This window comes from Nomia melanderi, chromosome 3 (genome assembly GCF_051020985.1).
Source record: "Nomia melanderi isolate GNS246 chromosome 3, iyNomMela1, whole genome shotgun sequence".
In the NCBI taxonomy this organism is placed as follows: Eukaryota; Metazoa; Arthropoda; class Insecta; order Hymenoptera; family Halictidae; genus Nomia; species Nomia melanderi.
Genome location: NC_135001.1, coordinates 16,931,243 through 16,951,531, shown reverse-complemented (window position 1 = coordinate 16,951,531; position 20,289 = coordinate 16,931,243). Strand labels below are relative to the sequence as shown.

General features: G+C 38.4%; 1 protein-coding gene and 1 long non-coding RNA gene across 14 annotated transcripts in view; one reads left to right on the top strand and one right to left on the bottom strand.

Annotated features, from left to right (window-relative positions):
• Positions 1 to 20,289, top strand: part of bru3 (CUGBP Elav-like family member bruno 3) — a 975,444-nt gene that overhangs the window by 226,483 nt on the left and 728,672 nt on the right. The gene's annotated exons all lie outside the window — the stretch shown is intronic.
• Positions 201 to 20,289, bottom strand: part of LOC143174381 (uncharacterized) — a 45,812-nt gene continuing 25,723 nt past the window's right edge. For 7 of the 12 annotated variants that reach the window (XR_012998237.1, XR_012998244.1, XR_012998238.1 and 4 more), the window contains 2 exons: positions 5,909 to 6,004; positions 2,407 to 4,507 (listed from right to left, as the gene is read on the bottom strand). This is a non-coding gene — a long non-coding RNA (uncharacterized LOC143174381). Of the gene's footprint in view, positions 484 to 848; positions 1,062 to 2,406; positions 4,508 to 5,908; positions 6,005 to 10,277; positions 10,462 to 13,500; positions 14,255 to 20,289 lie in introns of those variants that run through there. The other 5 variants (XR_012998240.1, XR_012998245.1, XR_012998248.1 and 2 more) reach the window with 3 other exon arrangements.

The window sequence follows — 20,289 nt, the reverse complement described above, 5'->3', positions numbered from 1 at the left end:
TATAACAGAGACTTCAGTATTTCAAGTTCTATCACCGCGCGATAGCTCATTTAAATACCGGGAGATCGCTAGAGGTATTTTCCTTGTTAGCGGGATTATGGTCTTTCCGGCGGCGACAACGGCTCGTATAAATGACGACAATTGGGTGACGGTGACCGTCGACACTGAACGTAAACCGCGTTCAGTGAAATGGCCGGGGACGCAGGACGAAAGAAAACGCGAAAGAATGAGGGTACGCCAGACGCGTCGCGTCCCGCCGCGAGCCGGGGCGGGCGACGAAGAGAGCGGGAGAGTGAAAGGAAGGTTGGGTCTTCAAGTGGCCAACGTAGACGTAGTCGTCGCACGTTCATTTTATTAGAGCATCTTTCAGCGTGGAATCTTATATCGTTTGTACACTGTCGGCTATTCACCCCCTCCCCCGCCGTATTCTTTCTCCACTTTCCCCCGGACCTACAAGTCTCGGGCTATACATCATCTCTTTTCCTGCAATAATATTAAATTTCAGGGTTTCTGTTTCTATTAGTACATCGCGTTGCTTTCCTTGAGTGGAGCCAATATGGTTTTGCAATATTAATTCGCACATCTTTCAATAGTAATCATTTTTATAATTTTTCAAAGTCTGCAGCTGAATATCGTAGGAGTCTTTTAATCGATTGTGTATGAATATAAGAAATATATATATATACGAAAAAAGAAAGATATAGTAACATTTTTGGGTAACGAGGTGAGAAAATAAATAAAAAGAATAGAGAACCGTGCTTATTAAAATTGAAATCAATGGGAATGGCAAGTACCGGATGCAATACAAATTAATTCGGCACAATTGTTTGCCTCTATGGCCAACTTACGACTCTCTCGAATTCCTTTTTCGAATATGCACCACGCCAAAATTATTCTCTTTTCCACGAGCATTAATTTCATTTGCACTCTTGTTCAGGTTCTTCCAAGCAAAATTGACAACGCTGGGACCTGTAACATTGTGTAGGCCATTTTCCTTCGTTCTCGACTGTTCACAATGTTCCACCTTATGGTCCTTTTTCTATCCTGGAGTTCGTCCTCACCTTAATGAAAAATTGATATTCGTTCATTTAGATCTTGAAAATTAAAGGTTTAAAAGTATACAAATAGGATACATATTTACGTAACTGTATCAATAAAAATCGACCCAAGCATTTGCTAAATAATATTTATAATATTCAGAATCGGTTAAATTGACTCATTCAGTAAACCCAGTGTTAAGACTAAACTCTAAGCTTTAAATCTAAAATTGACTAACAAGAAGGCGTTAAAAAATTTTAAGCTCAATATTAAACCTTGTGTAATGTATCAACACGTAAAACATCGAAATAAAATAGTTCTATCCCTTAACTGATGTAAGATTTTTATGTAAGATTTAAAATTAATTGTGTTTTTTGCAAAAAATATCGTTAATATTTAGTCAGAAAGTAATGAACATTTGTAATGAAAAATATTGTCGAGTGCAAATGGTTAATTTTTACAATTTCGAGAAATACTTAAATACATCACTACTGTAAGAGTTCAAATTTGTCCTTCGGATTACGTTACCGGCATTTAGGTAAAAAATGTTAAATGACATAGGATTACGTTACAGATCTCGAATGTGTTAACAGCGTTCGCGACGCCTCAGCGGGTCACCAGGAAACCCGACTGCCCCACGAAACGTAATTTTGCGCCACACCGCGTAATTGCTGAAAACGGTCGGAAAAGTGATTAATTAAATTCGTAGATGTTTATCGAAAGCGACAATTTGTTCCAGGCGTTATCGTACGAAAGAAATCTTTGTTAATTAATTTCCTTCGCGGGAGTGAAACGAAATGTGCGGCTAATCTGTAACAGCGTTATGTGTAGCGTTTGGGCTTAATGTATATGGTTTGACGGCCATTTCTGCGATGGAGTCATTAACTGCTGCATCGTTTATCATTCGTGCACAATTTTTAGTCGCTCGGTCAAAAATGATACGGTGTATAGAAAAAGATGAAACATTTGTTTCGTAAGATGATTAATGTTTTGGCTGAAAAAAGGAAATGGTGGTCGCGGCGCTGGATGTACTCGGAGAGCGCGGTGTTTTACAGTAATTAGGGGCGCAGTCCTCAGCTTTTTTCGGGGAACGTTAAACCGTCACATCTCGATCTGCGACTTCCATTCTTTCCTGTGTACACCGCCTGTGTGGCTTCGAAGTGTCGATGACCTCTTCACCGTGATTTTCGTAGTTCTCAGCGAAAGGGTGGTAAACTACCTTTTGCTATTATCAATCCTTTTCGAATTTCTTCGGTGTAAATAACTACAATATGAATGTTTAAGATATATTTATCAGTTTCTGTAAGAAATTTGTTAAATGTTTTTGTATTTTCTACAATACGATGTTTACATTACGATACACGCTTGGGTAAAGTAAATAAGTGACGACTGAACTATAACGGAAGGTTGTTGAATAAAATGTATAATATTTAATCAAATTAAATTTAATTTTATGAAATGGAATTTCTCTTTAACATTTCTGAAATGTGCGGAAAGACTGCTTAATCGATTGAATAAAAGTGGAGTTTATTGATTTTGTCACAATTTCAAATTCCAGAGACGTGTTAAGGAAAGTGACAAGGACAGATTTTAATATCTCTTTACTCAAAAGTTGTTCTATACAGTTGATACGTATTTAATTTGTCCGTCATTGTTCATATTCCAGGGACTGAGGTAATATAGAAAGTTGAATTTAAGAAACCAACGATAGGAAACAAAATTCTCTATAGTTCCGTCTCATCGAAACATTTATTGTTTCCGGGCCAATAATGATCATGCGCGGAAAATCAAGGTGGCCCGAGCATCGTAAGCATCGTAAAAAGTACCTAACATTAAAAAAAAATGTTTCTTTCATACAATTACATAATAGCGTAAACTAAGGCGAATCGGATCATTTTCTATTTTATATCAAAGATCCAACACTACTTAAACATTAATGATGAAAACCGGAAAAGAATTGTTTAATCTTCCTAATGCGGACTAGATTCTTTTATCAATCCAATTCATCGTGTGATTCGATTCGCCTTTGCGTGCTCTACATTCATTTCGTGTACATTAATGAAAGCGATAATCGATGTACCATTGGTAGCAAAATGCAAAGATGGTTAACGTTCTATGAAATAAATACCGTACATCGTTTCACCATTCGCCGTTTACAGGGGATCTTTTTATCAAGCGTCGGGGCGGCCACGATAACGGGCTCCGCGAAATAAAGAGACGCTTCGGTAATATATTCGTATAACACGTTCGGATAGCTGACTGGGATTTCGGAAGAGATGAGACACAGGCCACATGCCTATGTATGCGCATAGAAGATTTCAGCACGGACCACAACATTACCATAAAGCCGCCGCGGTGGTTATGCATAAGCATAATTTTTCCAGCGGCGTAGCTTGCTCGTTGCACAGCTTACGAGGGTCGCCAGTGGTTGGCCCGTCTCTAATTGGTCATGCGGCTAAACATTGCATAAATTCGCAATAAAGCTACCCGCGCGGGTCACGGTCCGTTTTGTCGACGTCCAAATTACCCGGGATTTTCTTTGCGCGCACTAATTTTCGGTCGTTGGATCCTCTGTAACCGTCGTTTGCCAACTTCTAAGCGCGGACGGTCACCCTCTGTTGCTCGGGGCGCCACGCGACCAAGAAACAGATCTGATTTACCCCGACGTTCCGTATCCTCGAGTCGCCTCCTCTCCTTTGTGCCCGTTTCTGGACCCCGCTCTCTCCAATAATTGAAGAGTGCTCGGATAAATAGTCGTTTCTTTTCCCGTACGCCCTGATGAATCGTTTGTATCGGGAAAAGGGCAATTAATTGGTTTCGAGGCCCTTTGAACCTTATTTGCTTTTCGCGAAACAATGAAATATTCAGCGCGTTAGAGAGACCTATTATAAGATACACTTTGTACTCTCATTTGAGTACGGAGAGAGGAAAAGAGAGAACGGAGGAGAGCGAAAGAAAGGGAACAGGGTTATATTCGGAAAGAAACTCACAATACTATTGATTTTCTTTCATTCCGGCCACTCATTAACAGTTTTTCACATTGTGTTTAACTTTTTCCTCAAGTTCATTAGGTGCTCCACTTTGCCCGCGCTTTCCTCTCGTTCTTTCACCGGACCTGGACCCTTTCTTTCTAACTGGCGGCCTCTACGCCCTTATACTTTCGCTTTCTTAGTCTCGCAGCGCTAAAAAGCGGCGGGGCGAGAGGACCGAGTGCCCAGGGCACTACTTACAACGACAGTCGAGTGAACTCTCAAAGTTTCTTTCAAGGTTCTTTGTCGTCTTGATGTCCTATCAACCCTGACAGATCTTTGGTAATGATTACTTTGCGGCGACGCTTTCTCCTTTATCGGTATATTTCTGTTTTTGTAATCGTGCCATTTAAGAATCAGCATCAACCCCGATTTCTCCTTGTGTCTATTAACCTCTTTTCGCTTGGAAGTCTTTTCCCCTGTATACACTCATCTTCACTCTAGAAAATATAAATGACATTTATCACAAATTAAAATAGAGAGAAATCGTACGCGAATCGAAGGATAGAACTGGTTTGTTTCAATATTTAATGTATTAATATATTACGTAGAATTTAATATTGAATATCGAATCTTTTCATCTTGCTGCGCTGAATCAAGCTGTAGCTGTGAATCACGTTTCAAACGCAAAGAGTTATACGCAGAATTATGGCGATATTATGGTACTATAATCATTTTAATTGTGGATATAGTATATCAGTGTGAAATTCATAGTTTTCCGCCATCATTCTTAAAAATAAGTATGTAAAATTGATTTTCATTGTCACTATTGAGTATTTATGTTTATTGTAGGTATAATACAATATGAACTGATTTTCTTTTCTTGCGTGTCTTTCGTCTAGGCGATAAATATAATCACCCCATAATTTTCATAGAGAAAGAATTAAACCAATTAAGATGTATGTTATGCTGACAGTATACTTTACTGTTTCGACTTATTCAGTAACAAGTCTTATACATTGTATTTCTTACGATTCGTCATTTTTAATTTTAGTAGATACATACTATTGAAATACTTTTGCACAGATTATTCTCTGTATGGGAGCTATTTAGAAACGCTTACATATTTATATTTGAAATAAAATTTTTTATTCATGTTAGATAAGAATAATCTTTTCTAAAACAGCCTCTTGTAAATAACGGTTCTCCCTGTCTAGCTTCATTTTAATTCTAAGAAATAAGAATATATTACTGGCAAGGGGTGGAGATTAAGGAGGATAAGGCATTCAAGAAATTCTTGAATTCAACGTGAACTGTACGTTAGAACATTGGCGTAGTAAAACAACGTATAAAATTCAATATGCATCAAATAGCCGCGTCTCGTAAACGTAATATTAAGCAATAAATGCAAATAGTATAAAATTACCGCGAACTCTAACTTCAAGAACGAAATATGACACCATATATTTTTTAATAGTACTCGTAGATAAAGGAAAATCAGATTCACTGCTCCTGCTACCTAGAAACCAATATTATCTAGATCCATAAGCTAGCAGTGGCGCAGGATGGCGATAATGGCGGACATGGGTATATAAAGTAGAATACGAGGATCGGCTGGAACTGTGCGAATTACGTCTAAAATCCATTCTCCGCAATTAAGTCAAGAATTGGGATATTAATAATCGCGGATGCACGCACAAAGCGAAATAATAATTCATCGCCGGGTCGAAAGGGCTCGCCGTCGGTTTCCGTGGGTCGGAGCGGCGTTGAGATGCCACTACCGCCACTGTCCCCTCCTTAAATTTCGGGTAGCAAACGAGAATCCAATTAGTTCGTATTTATTGCCGCCTCCAACGACATATATCTCACCTACCCGCTCACGTGTTAATCTTCCGCCTTACCTTTCGAGCTTAGGCACCAGTTTTCCTTTCTCTGCGTTCCAGTCCGCGTGAACGTTTCTGTCATACGTACACCGCCATATGAAGTTCCGGTTCAATCTGTTGAAAAGATATATTGCACGTTATCCTTCATACGGGAACGTTTTTTCCTTGGACGTGAAACATGTGTCGTGAAATTATAGACGAGGAATGAAACAGTTAGATAACGAATAAATAACTTTTGCAGTGTGTTTGTAGTGGGAGTATATCGTTCCTTCTTTTGTTGGGAAATTATTAATAAGGACATAATTATTATGAGTTTAATCAGGAATAATGGAGAAACGCGAGACTAAGAGAGAAATCTTGTGTAATTTCGGAAAGTTGGTTAATATTCTGAAATTTCGGTCTTAAGATATTATGCAACTAATTCGCTTGAAATTGTTAAAGCACTTTATATTATCCGCAGGAAGAAATAAAGACTTTGATCAAAGGTCAACATTAAAATTGTACTATTTATATTCATGCGAAACAGAAAATGCAAAATAATTTTGTCGTTTTATAAGTTTATGTATGACTTTAATCCTTCTATGAAATAAGTAATGCGAAATTATGCAAATTGTATATGCACATTTATAATTCATGACTTTTTTAAATCTTTGAGGTGACCCTAACTACCCCGAATTAATCCTTCGATCGTAAAAGATGGTGATTTCTTACCAATCTCTCATTTTTTAATCCTCTAATAATTTCACATAAAAGCAAGTTGTATTTTAAAATTCATTATACTATATACAAAACGTAAAGCCATAAAAGCGACCACATTAAAGCTTGCAACAAAATAACACTCATTCAACCCCAACTATTTTGACCCAAGTCACTTCGCCATTAATTCACCAAAAATGAACGAAAATTTAAGTTCCTTCCAAATCAATTTTTACTTCGAAAGTCAAATAAATAATGTTAAACCGTTACTCCGTTTAACACAAAGAAAAAAACTAATGACACTGATACCCATGAGTATCCATTCGAATTCGTCATAACAATCCATATTTAGCAGCATAGAAGAAGAGATCGAAATAATCGCGAGCAGAGCATCGGTTCCACGGAACCGGCCAGAAGAAAGCGAGACCCCGAAAACTTGCACGATTTATTCCGCGCGTGCATCGATGCGTCGATCAATAGAGGAAATCGTCAACGAAACGTTGCGTCGCCGCAAGTGAGTCGTTCGAAGTTCCATTGGCATGCACACCAGATGGTTGCACGATCGATCGTTAAATCCGACATCGTTCGTCCGTAGATACATGACGCGACTGGCAGGGATTGCAATTTTCGTCGACGTAAAATTGACAGGCACGTTATTACGAGATGAGCTTGGTCGTTACGCTCCGTCCTTTTCTCCCAGCGACGCCGCCCTCCGCTGCGTTCTTTCTTCCACGGCAAGGTTTTAATTATTCCAGACCGAGATTTAATATCGTACGATAACCGGCGCGGCGTCGCGCGGCCGAACATTCTCACACGTGTACGTAGCAGGAGCACGTCTTCCCGGGCACATACTTCGAAGCTGGTTATTAAATTTTCACTGGTAGGCGAACAGTGTTAAATATCGATTTTAGCCGCTCTCTTTTTCCTCTTTTACCTCGTTTTTCCGCCCCCTCGTGCCCTTTTTCCTCCTCGGCTCGCCGTCTTCTCGTTTGCGCCTGTCCCCCTTCTTTTTCCATCCTTCCCTGGACTCTTTGCGGGTCCGCTCCTCTGCTGAACGGGCCGTTCAAGGAATGTAGGTTGCTCGAACAACAGACACACGGCTGGACGGGAATGTCCGAGCGAAATGGGCGCCGCGACATTTTTTCAAGATCACCGCGCAGTACCGACGAAATTAGTTTACGCCGCGACGCGAGGGGCGGGCAGGAAATCAGAGGAAGAGAAAACGGCGGAAGCATTAATCTTTCGAGAAGTTCGACAGTTACTCCCGCCTGGGAGAAGAAAGGTCTTCGATCTTCGTTGATACTTCGGGACTGCGTTTACCGTGGCCGAATGATCTCGCTTCTTCGTTATCGTCTAGGAAAGTTACGACGTTTCCGATTTGCATCCGCGGAGTTACACGTATTTCAAGGATTCCTGAATGCGTTCCTCTTGCTTGTTATATGAAGACGTTATCTTAATTTAGAGCTTTGTTTGCGGGCAAAATTATGTCCGTGCTTGGAACGTTGCAATGTATTCCTTCTTTCGAAGGGGGATGTTTTATTATTTTTTAAATGATTACGTCGCTGCCGTAAATATAGGATACATTTAAGGTTGCAGTATAATCGAGAAATTGGCTTACGCAAGGAATATTTAAGTTACATAAGAAAGACACTTACTGGTTCCTTGTAATTGCAATAGACATTTATCCGGTACTCTTTAGAAATTACGTTGTAGTAATAATGTACAGATTTTTATTTAAAGGTTTGCCTCGTCGACTTTAAAATACATTAGAACGTTATTATCCACTTAGTTTTGACGAGATCCATTTTATGTTACCAATTAATCGATTCTTGTAAGAGGTTATTGCGGATTTCGACTTAATCGCGCATAATATATAGTCCTCACGCGGGGAAATTGGAGCGAGGACTTCAATTAACCTCCTTACGCGAGTCACCGATGATTGTGTTTATTCAAAGATCGCTCGTTCTCTTTCTCTTCCTCTTTTTCTTCGGTTGTGCATACATTTCGATGGACGTAGTTTATGACGGCTGGACACACCGATTCGTAGTAAGGTTTTCGAAGAAGCAGGTTCATGATCGGGTAAGTCCACCTTCGCCAATGAGGACAAGGTCACCGGTAACTGTCCTTTGGTTGTAAATGAACAGGTACTGGTCGCAAGGACTTTAACAGCCCACGCATGAATGCGTTCGTTTTAATGCTCTGGCGAAGGAATTCATAGCACAATAGCTTGTTCTGTCTTCTCTAACGTTCGCAATAGGTTTTACTACGATTGAAAGCATAGATTGAAGTCACTGACACTGCTTGGATTGATGAAAAATAATCGATTAGGAATTTATCACATTGACATTGATAGTAGAACTATTGTACCAGTCGGAATGGTTAGTTTCAATGTCTTTGTTCATATTTTAATTTATCACGTTGAAAATCAATAATTTTACTTACGTAATTGTAATAAATGTCAGTAGAAATTCACACGGATATACGCTTCTAATTTTTATAAGAATTACGTATTAACTATGTTAAGTACTCGGTAATTTTAGTGTTAAGGAATAAACATATTTTCTGAGTAGTTGAACATTCGTTATTAAAAAATTCAAATATTTATGCAAAATATTTGGAAAAATATAGTACACTTGAGAATGAAATGATTCCACCCAGGAAAATAAAAATATATAGTGAAACTTTTTTACATGATACGGCCAATTCAATAGGAATAAGATAGTATGGCTCTTTATGATTTACCATTGTCACCTTTTCTTAACACTCATGTTTCACGCTAAGTTTAAAAAACGATTGTCATGGAAGTTTTCTTATTAACACTGCTGTTCTACTTTCTTAAATACAGATTCATTTGCTTTTTTACGGTTGTATTGTGACTTCAGAAATGTCCTTTATAATGAATAATTGTTTTGGAACAAATGTTTCATTTTACTCGATAAAATTAACATTTATGCATGTTAAATAAGTATACAATACTTGGAAAACGAAACTGATGATACATTACCTAATGAATTACCCGTTGGTAGAAAATTATACGTTTGTGGGAATGCAAATGGTGGCTATTTGAATAGATGTGATAAATATCCCAGAGTAAACATTAATATTAATGTAGAAATCAATTTATTGATAATATTAGTAATTACAAAAATTTTAAGAATTTCCGCGGCAGACGGGCAAAAATGTAAACTACAGTACCTGCGTCAACGTGTTAATCGAGTCTATGTAAAAATAAGTTATAAATGAAAATAATGCTGTATCTTTGACTTTTCCATGCTATAGAAATAGATATTTCACACATGAAAAAGTATACAGTTTCACCGGTAACACTAGATTTACACACGTTTATTCTACACTTCGTTCTATCGATTCTAAAAAACTACGCGTTCGTTTATATAAATCGCGAAAACTGTAGCTTCAAAGCTAAAGTATTACAATGCGTATTCGCACAATCGCACGAATCCAAATCGGCTTAAACTGTTACGAAATAACGTTTAAAAAATTCAGTATCCGTCAAACTGAATTCCGTAAATCCAGTGTTAAAACCTCTAACTCAAAAGTATAAATAAAGAGTGTGAAGCATGCGTAGCATGTATCACCGAATGCTATAATCTTAATTTCAAAAAAACTCATGAAACATATACGAATAACAATAGATAAATATTTTCGAGAAACTTAGATGCTCTCTTCTTACTTGCTTCTGCTGTACACAGCGAAATGTATGTGGGAGTCCATGAACTTACAGTGCCCAAGCAACGGCCACATAACCACACGTTTCATTATGTTAAGAGCCGGCGGATAGTGCGTTCATGAACTATTCAGTGCATCGACGCGGTGCATTCTGGTTGTTGCGCCTTTGGTATGAGACTTGACTGTCGGTCTTTCAATGGGGGACATTATCGTGGACTTCGGGGCATCAAAATACACATCGATTTCATGTGTATCGCATAATGGACACGGTGCTGCCGTCAGTCCGTACAACTCAGAGCCATCTACCAATGCTGTGCAATCGACTAACTGTCAATCGATCGGCCCCGGATTAAGATAATTTCGTTATCGGCTAGCAGACCAGCCTCGATATCCGTCAGCCAACGAGGCCGAGTTTCCGATGAACGTTCGATGGCTGACGTAACATTTTATTCGACCAGGCTAAAAGCACATTGTTCAACGCGAACTCGCTGTTTCCATGTAAGCGAAATATTTCCCGGCCCCTGTAAGCGTACATCTGCCTACCAAACGGTTTTATTTCTCTTTTTTTTTTTTTGGACCGCGCGCCGAAAAAAATCTGATTCGCCCTATGTCGACGCAACGCAAAACTAGAAAATGTAATAAAATGACGGAACGAGAGACTGTTACGTGTACGTGGCAATGGCCGACGGAGATCTTTCAAACGTAAAAGAATTTGCATTCGATTCTTGAAATTGAGCTTCACCAGGCGTTCGTTGTGAAACGATTCGTATACACGATCTGTTCGAAGTAATGAAATTGTATTCATGTAAACTGTTTTATGTTACATTGTTCTCGATATAGACTATTCCTATGAAAATATTTTCTTCGATAAGCAATAAATAAACGCGAAATCTCTTAGTTATCGAAACAGCGCTAAAGCTATTTAACCCTGCTGGGATTCTCAGCTTGTCCATACATTCGAAATATTATAGAAAAAGTGTCGATCCGTAGACTAACGACGATTTCCTCGTACTTCCCTCAAATTCAAAAATATTTTTTGAGAAAATAGAAGAGCAAAGTTATAAGTAAAAAAAAGTAAGGATACGTAATTTCATCAGAAAATGCCTAAAAGACGTAGCGAATTTAAAGGTAATGGTATCGACATAAGCGATTGATACAAAAAGCATGTTTAATATTTTGTAACACAATGTGACTTGTTCTCCAAGTTCTAAACATTCTACGAATCGTCCAGGAAAATACGATCCTTGTTACGTTCGCGTTCCACCGCGCCCCACAATGTAGCTGCCTACAAACAAAACCCAAAAATTCGACTATTCACATAACGATAACTGAAAGTTACCAATCTGTTGCTAAGTAGACTCTGCTATACAAAATGATTTTTATTTCAAAAGTGAATTACCTCGTATTCATTGTTAAATCTATTTCTACAGATTATAAAGTAAAAAGAAATATAACCAGCATATGTTTAGCTGTATACCTTACAACTTTTCTCTGAACAACTTTCTCTTTCTTTTAACCCTTTGCACTCGATTTATTTTCAGTGTTGGTTGCAAACATATATTTATTTTTTGGGAAATGAATTAAAGTAATTTACATCGGTAGAATTCAACGTTTCATACTTCTTTTATCTATTATTATGATAATAAGATTTAATTTCTATAATCCTTCAAAGTGTAGTACTTTTTAAAACAATTTCCAACAAATTAGTATTGTATCCGGCATGACATACGAGTGCAAGAGGTTAAGTTATTGAAATTTGCCCAGAAAATGAGCGTTTAGCCGCACTGTCCTGCGAGAAGTTCGCCGACTTTCGTTTGTTCAGGCAACATGAATTTCCGGTTATAAGAATATCCGAGTTTTCCAATGATCGACCGTAAGGAGCGTTATCATAATCGGGGATTCGCGAATTACGCTCCATCGGGACGTTCGATTTGATCAGCGACGGAATCAGTAGGAGATCGCGGGGGCGCGAGAGCGAGCGGAACGACGCGACGTGGGAAGGGACGAAAGAAGGGATGCCCGAAACGTTTGCTGCGTCAACGGTGCGGAAACTCTGCGGTGAAATTCGGGTCAGCATCATGGAACGAAAACGGTCGTCAATTTTTTTCCGCTCTTCCGCCATTGTCGTTCGAATCCCTCCCGTGACCAGCGGGATCCTGTTTTCGCCAACTCGACATCATCTTCCTTATCGAAGTTTTCCCGGGGTGTTCTCGTTAACGGGAGAAGGATCGTTCTCCAGGGCGAGCGATACAACGAACTCGAAAGATCGGAAATCAACTGTAGAAAGGAGTTCCACTGTTCCACTGTTATCTTTCTTTCCACGACTTCCCGAGTATTGCGGGGAGTTAAACGCGGAAAGAAATTTCGCGATTAAAACTTTCCGACAGCTGGGATATGTTAATTAGTATCGTTCTTGTTGAAAATGCAAGGAATCCAGTGTCTTCGCTGTGCGGAGTGATCGTGCAGTTATTAGCCAGCGTTTCCTTTTTTTTTCGTAAATGCTAAGTGTACTGGGAAAATAGAAGGGTACGAAGTTTTAATATTTTCTTTATGCCAATGTAATAGAGTATGCAAATTCTTTCTGCTTGAATTTTTTTATGGCATATCCAAGGCAAATGCGACCATTTGTGGTATAATAGACGTCAGTGGTTCTATGAAGTTAAGGATAAAGGGAATGTTTGTAATATTTTGCGCCATAATGTACGAAGATTGGGTATTTTTTATTTGAAATGTAAATAACATTTAAAGCAGACGAATCATTTTTTGTAGTGGATATAAAAGATGTACTTATAGATCTATAGTGAATGTAAATAATTGTGATAAGATTTAACAATATGAATGATAGTATTGTCGAAAGTTTGTGGTTTTGGATTAGCAACTTCGAGCGAAATACAGGAATAAATATTACACAACTTATTTTTAATGCATTATAAGCTAATTCATATGAATTATAATAAAGTAACAAATAAAATGACAAATAAAATAAAAGTATTATTCAAATAATTATTTATGTGACTGACTTATTTCTGTTTTTTACTCTTAAAGTGTTTATTTCATTACTATGTAGTTGTACAAGTTGAATTCAGTAATAAAATTAAAGGATAATATTTTAAGGATTTGAATACGCAATGTCGAAACTACTGTGAGCATTGAAACTGTTTATTGACCATGATATGTATTTTTAAGATGAAGCCTGGTGTCGTAATTGCTACTACAAAATTTCTTGAACATATTGCAGGACCAATTGATTGGAATATAGGAACTGCGAAGTGGCCTCTAAAATCTTTAACTTTATCACGTCCATGTGTCTTTTTATGGGACATTGTTAACGATACTGTTTACGATACATTGCTCATATATGATGTCGACGGTTCGGATGGAGAGATAACGGAACCATCGATACTTCGTACAAGATTAGCAAAAGCTACCAAGATATAGCTTTAAATACTTTCCTCGTTTTTCACTTTGTATAAGCTCGAAGAGTATTTTATTTGTTGCTGTAATTTACAGTCATCAATAGCTCTGATAAATAAAAAAAAACAGGTTTCTGCAATAATATATTGCACACATAAAAAATCTGCATAATATAGCCTATCTTATTACACTACCAGTTAGTACAAGTTAGTACAGTACAATACATAGTTTCTCGACGAAATGACTTCAATAACAAGTGTCAATTTATTTTTCAATATATTCGCAACACTTGTGAATTTCAAACATTTAAATTTAAATCTTAAGGAGAAATAAATTTACTTTCCTTAATCCGATCTTTCGCCATCAATCTCCAAGTCTTCCGCGTTAACCTAAAACTGAAATTAAAGTTGAACTGATATATCCGAGGGTTCCTGCCGCGACAGCTCGTCAAATTTGACGTCTCTATGTCATTACTGCTTGTTAGTTCTAAGCGTTCAGTGTGACAGCGCTTCCACCGTCGATTGCGCGAATGTCGTTCAGCGGAGAATTTATTTGCCCTGCTTTCACCTATAAAAACCATTAACCATGTCTGTAGACTGAGCTCTCTAATCGCGTGGTAATACATCGACCTCGCGGTTTCGCCTTTCGCGGAAATGTCAATATTGGCGACCAAAGCGTTGAAGCGGATTTATTGGCATGCAAACAGTTCACTGGTTCGTGCTTATCAATACACTATCTGGCCGTCTACCGATCTACCGCGCTTTCCCGTTCGTCGCACGCCGCGGAATACTTTACGCAACTTTCCGGGCCGAATATGATGATTAGCGAGGCATTTAGCGAGCGCGGAGCGACGAGCATGAATAATTGTACACCGGAGGCTTCAACGAAAGTTCAAATCGACTCTCCTCTATTAAGGTTCTACAAGGACACACGAGAAAGCCGAGCAAATCATACTGTACAATGCACCTCTGGAGCTTCCTGAATTGCTCTAACTACTTAATGAACTAGTTGTTCAATTCATTATAGCAGCTATCAATTACGCGAGGGAACTGCACGCTGACGATATATTTTAAGTAACATCTATTTTACAATTGGTTGCAGTGCCACGCGGATTACTGAGAACATATTTAACGTAACAGCTTGTTCGGTGGGCGAATGTTATAAATAACACTTCTCGAACGTAACGAGATTCATTAGAAACAGGAATATGTTTCTGGGAGAACGCAGTTTCAAATTTATTACAGGGGAAATAGGGGTTTGTCCACGATTATACGGGGAAAAAACAGCGCATTGAAATGTTAGGAAAGTCGTGTACTTAATGAATATTTATGTCAGCACCACCACTCGTCGTTCGTTTTCAGTTCGTATAATTAAGGCTGCATTATATGAAATAAAATGTTCATTAAATGGTATTCATTGCATTCAAAATTTAGTTGTACGTACTGTCACTCGAAGGATTAACACATTGTTGACCGGCAATTTTACGCAGAAAATATACTTTATTTATACATAATGAATTGAAATAAAACGTTGAATATACCGTTAACATAATCTCGAATATTTTGCTTTTGTAGTATTCTATATTTAAAAATTGAAATGACTGATACAAGTGCAAACACAAGTTCACTCGTGATCGGTCAATAACGTTAAAAGAATTAATTCATGACCAGTCAACAATATATTAAGCTTGAAGCGTCTAGCAAACCACAGTCCGCATTATCAACAGAAATTAACGTCGAAATTCTAAATATCGATCACAGACGAAAGAATATAAGAATTACTAGTAAATATAAAAAGCCTAGTTTACATTCAGAAGAATCCATCTTATCGGAGGGAAATTCATTATTAAACGGTGCACGCGGTGTATCACGGTCGATGTATCTCAGTGAATTGCGCCCCGTATTAAAGAGGAGTTTTTCGTCGACACGTTGGGTAAGCCGGGACCAACCCTCCCCGGGATAATAGTGGTCGTGGCCAAGTCCCAGGAGGGCGGTGAATAAGGGCCATACCGTGGACTGACTTCGTAGTAGTTAGATCGCGCAAACTTTCAGTACCCTACTCGCGTAATTTTCGAAGTTATGTCGTCGCGCGGCCCGCGTAATTTCCACGGTGTATATTATAAGCGGTTCGTGACCCGGGCCGGCGATGTTTTTCCATTTTTCCGGCTCTCGTTCGTGAACGCCGAAGCGAACGCCGCCGTGAAAATTGCGTAATCATTCCTAAAACGTGGACAACCCGACGAAAATCATTGTCCGTTTACCCCGCCACCACTAATTTTAGAAACTCGGGGACGTACGATGTAAATTTATCGCGGATCGCGCGTATATATCTTCGGGCCGAAAGAAATATGCGTCGCGACAACGATATTTCAGCAAACCGCTTCCAATACCGGAGCCGTCCCTTATCGCGACAATAAATATTTTTCATCGACGCCCGGCCAAGTAATGAGTTATTTCCCGGAGACGATTAAAGCAAACCAAGTGGATAAGATCATTTTCATGGTGTCTCCTCTGTCGAAGTCGCTCGTTTCGATCAATGGCTCTCTGTTCTTTTCCTCTCACCCTCCAATTGCCGAGAGAACGTTCGGTCTTTGTTCTCTTGTACGAGAGAACATGTCGAAATGACATCCGCCTGATAAAATTTTGGTAGGATATAGTTCTTACAGAAATATTGGCAAGTATAATACTTTTTGTCGTTAACTATCGCTCACATACAAAAGACGAGAAATGATCTAAATATTGGGGTAAGATGCAGATTTAATCAAATATTTTGGAAGCTGCTGAAAGAATGTTGTATTTGGAAAGTTATGTATTCTTTAAGCAAAAATTTAGATGTGTCGAGACAGATTATAGTACACTTTACTTATTCAGATATTTGCCTTGTAAATATTATCTTGTTAGTATTTCTTATTAAATCATAAGCAATTTTTCTCAACATCCAAGTATGAAATATTCACGTTCAATATACGAATAGTTTGGGAACCTCATTTTTAGCAGAACAATAATTATTAATTTATAATTAGCAGAACAAGTATTCTAGTTAAACTTCTTTCACATTTTCTGCAAAGTAAAAACTAATTAATTAAATTAACTCACCTGAATTTAATATCTGCGGATATTATTCATTGTTCTTTAATCGAGTAGAAATGTTATTTTCTATACTTGATAATTGTTATGTAAAATAAGCAGAGACTTACGATAAAAGTTTTCTGAATAATAAATTATTAACAATAAAGCACATAGAATGAGGGCAATCGTGAAAGAAATCTCGCAGTAAAAGGTTAAGTATATTACGATATACGTCGGAAGTTGATCATCCAATGGTTGAAATTGTCACCTCGAGTGTGGGAATATAGTGACACTGACCTCCAGTGGAAGGGGTACAGCCGCCTTATTACACAGCTGGCGCTTGACCCATTCGCGGTTATAAGACGTTTATTAAAAAAGGTATTGACCTAGCATCGTTAGTTCTAAAAGAAATTGAATTAAATCGTATAAAAATCCTTTTTGTTATCAAATTCTTTCTATCTTAAAAATAAAATACTTTTCATAAAGGATTATCGAGTGATACAATCCACACACTTTGCAATGGAACAAGTACAAAACCATAGAACAAATTTTAGGTTAAATTTTCGTCAGATTTTAAAATGATTCGTATACAACATTATTCATAAAATGTCATAAGAAGTATAAATAGACGATGAAAATAAGCAAATGATAATCAAAATTTATTGTCAAAATAATTCTTCTATAATTTATTTTCACGTATTAATAACGTATAAATGAATATTTCAAAAATTCTACCTATCAAACATCGAACTTCTTTTTAACCCCAGGATTTTTCCAGATATTCCATCGAATATAATTTTCTCCTCGAACTTCAAAACCTATTTCCTTCTTCAATATAAGCCACGGCGAAGTAAAAAAAGGAAAGAAACCTGAAAAGTTTTTGCGAGAAGCACTTTCTACGAAAATTTCCGAAAAATCGGTGTACGTCTCTTCGGCGTGTTCCCTTGTCGGCGGGTATAGTGCAGACGAGTGAGCGAGAAGTTGCAGAGTGGCCCTTTATTTCCATTTTCGTAGCTTCCCTCGTGGTGCTGTTGCTCCCTATATTTATCTAATAGCACCACCTCCAGACCGCGGCCTCTTTTCCTACACCGACAACCGGTTCACCGCAGCTGCGTATAGCCCCGGTCGCGCGGTGCCGCGGTGCCGCGCACTTTGCGCCTCCATTATACGGCCAGTTGCCTTTGCCGCTCTGCCGTGTCCTCGAAATAATTAAGAGTTCATTAAGGGAAGATTGATTGCGCTGTTTAGACCCGGTGGTACCCGGCATGATTCAATCCCTCTCCCGTATTCCCGCAATCTTTTTCTCTTCCCTTCCTCGCGGCTATTCTTTTCGCGTCGTACAATCGCACGACACCAAAACCTATGAATACAGGAGCGTTGTTTATTAGCTGCCAGATATTTCCGCCCGTCCCTTTTTTTCGGGCATTCTGCCTCCGACTTTTTTCTGACCGTTCCCGATGGCTAATGGTCCCATCGCAATGACTTCGGCGCAGCTCCCAGCGATCAGCTATTTGTCAGCCGGCAAACTTCTCTGACGTCGGTGTTTTTGCGAGCCTCGTCCCACGTAAATCTCGAATTGTTCCGTTGGATGTTTTAAAACAATGAATTTCTGCGCGCGTATCGTGGAAGGAGGAGGATATTTATGAAGTGGGCACTTTATTAGACGGACCGTAATACAAACTATTTCTGAATTTCTCTTCGGTGCATTAATTTTTACACGGGGATAAATTGTTTGCTTTGAAACGTCGTCCTTTATTTATTTTCTCTTGCCGATGCTTCGTGAACCCTCCTTCGGTCGGTAGGAATTTAATCAGAAAGTATTTTCCACGGTAGAAGAGGGTTGTCAAGGAACGCGGAAAGCCTCTCGTCCGCTTCCATTTTACGGTAAGACCTGAAACGTCTGCGGGATCTTCTTAACAATGCGAATAGTTTTCGTATTCTCAATGGTCTTTGCACAGACGACGTCATCCGCTGTTATGAAAATAACGGTACTAGAAACGTAAAAGTTGCTACTTTTGTACCGTCGCCGGAGAATTATATCGGAAATAGTTTCGAGCCAGCTATGCGGCGTTGGGAGACCTGCAGGCCCGTGTCGAAACTTTCCCGGCAATACTGACATAGTTGACAGACTGCGGTATGTCGACACAATAACAGCATATTATTTATTCAGGTTGATTCGTCGCACAGGTAGGGAACTTTCGATGGAAATGCGAGCGAATTCTGTAATGGCCGCACGATGATTCAGAATAAGATGCCTCCTCCCGCAATTTATCCTTTTTCGCCTGAGCAAACACGTAAAATCACACTATCTTCCAAAATTATTTTCTCGATGGCTGTATGATAAATAATATTGCAACAGAGAATGCGGTAAAACAACTTTTATATCGTCATCGGAGAAGAAATACAAGATTTTAATACTTTCATAAGTTTTCGAAGCATCTGGACAAATTTTGACTTTATCGAGTTCCATAAAAAATTAATCGTATCTTTTTTCAATACATCATGTTCTTATTTAAAAAATAAAAATTTTGTTAATGTCGCTAAAGAACTCTTGCGGATTTATATTCATTAGTAGTGGCGGAGGGTAAATGACACAAATATGTTCAGTGTAAGCGACGGTATATATTAGAGATCTTGATTTCACGTGTACCTAAAATGCACGTAGTATACACGTGTAACAGAAACTACAACTTTACGAGTATTAACACATACACTATATTTTACTTTGTAATTAAACATCTGATTTCACGCAAAACATTTAGAAACGTTTAATTCCTGAGCAGTCATGGTATAAATGATATGTGAATGATGACATAAATTTAGATCAGATGGGAACTTTAATGTTGTGCATTAGCTTTAACGGTGCTGTTGATCTTCTATCGAGTACACATGTTGCCGTACGTGCAACAGCATTTATAACTGGGAAACTATGAAAGAATAATTTTGGGGGCAATGCTTCCAATAACATTAATTCATATTTTCCTCGTTTTTCTGTGCAACCTAACTCACCAGTACTACGTCCTAGCAACAAATCCTTTCTCAGATTTCCATAATGTTATCTCATCGCAGCAAATATATGTCTTGGAAGAGATTTATAATCATGTTCGGCGTGTAGTCATAAGTTAACCGACCTTGACGTTCTGGCTATAAAACGTTGCAACGTCGTTACTAACCGGAACTTCCGTTTGAAATGATTCCGGCACATTTAAAAAAATTTATACCTCCAAATACGAGGATATTTGGAAAATGTATCTAAACTGTATTAGATGTATAATTTGGAAATTAAAAACTATAAAAAGATTAGGCTGTAGTGTAGTAGCTATTGTACACTAGAGCAAGGGTGTCGAACTGGGTACTCGCGGGCGCTGTAGTGACATTCTCCTCGCGAAAAGTTACCCTTCCCATACTTACTTTTATCTGTATGTATCGAACACCATCTAGAACTGCACACACGCACAGTTTCGGACAGGTTCTTGAATAGAGGTAGTGGGAGAACGCTGTTTTGGAGTTACTGGTGTGAGAGGAGTAAGTTAC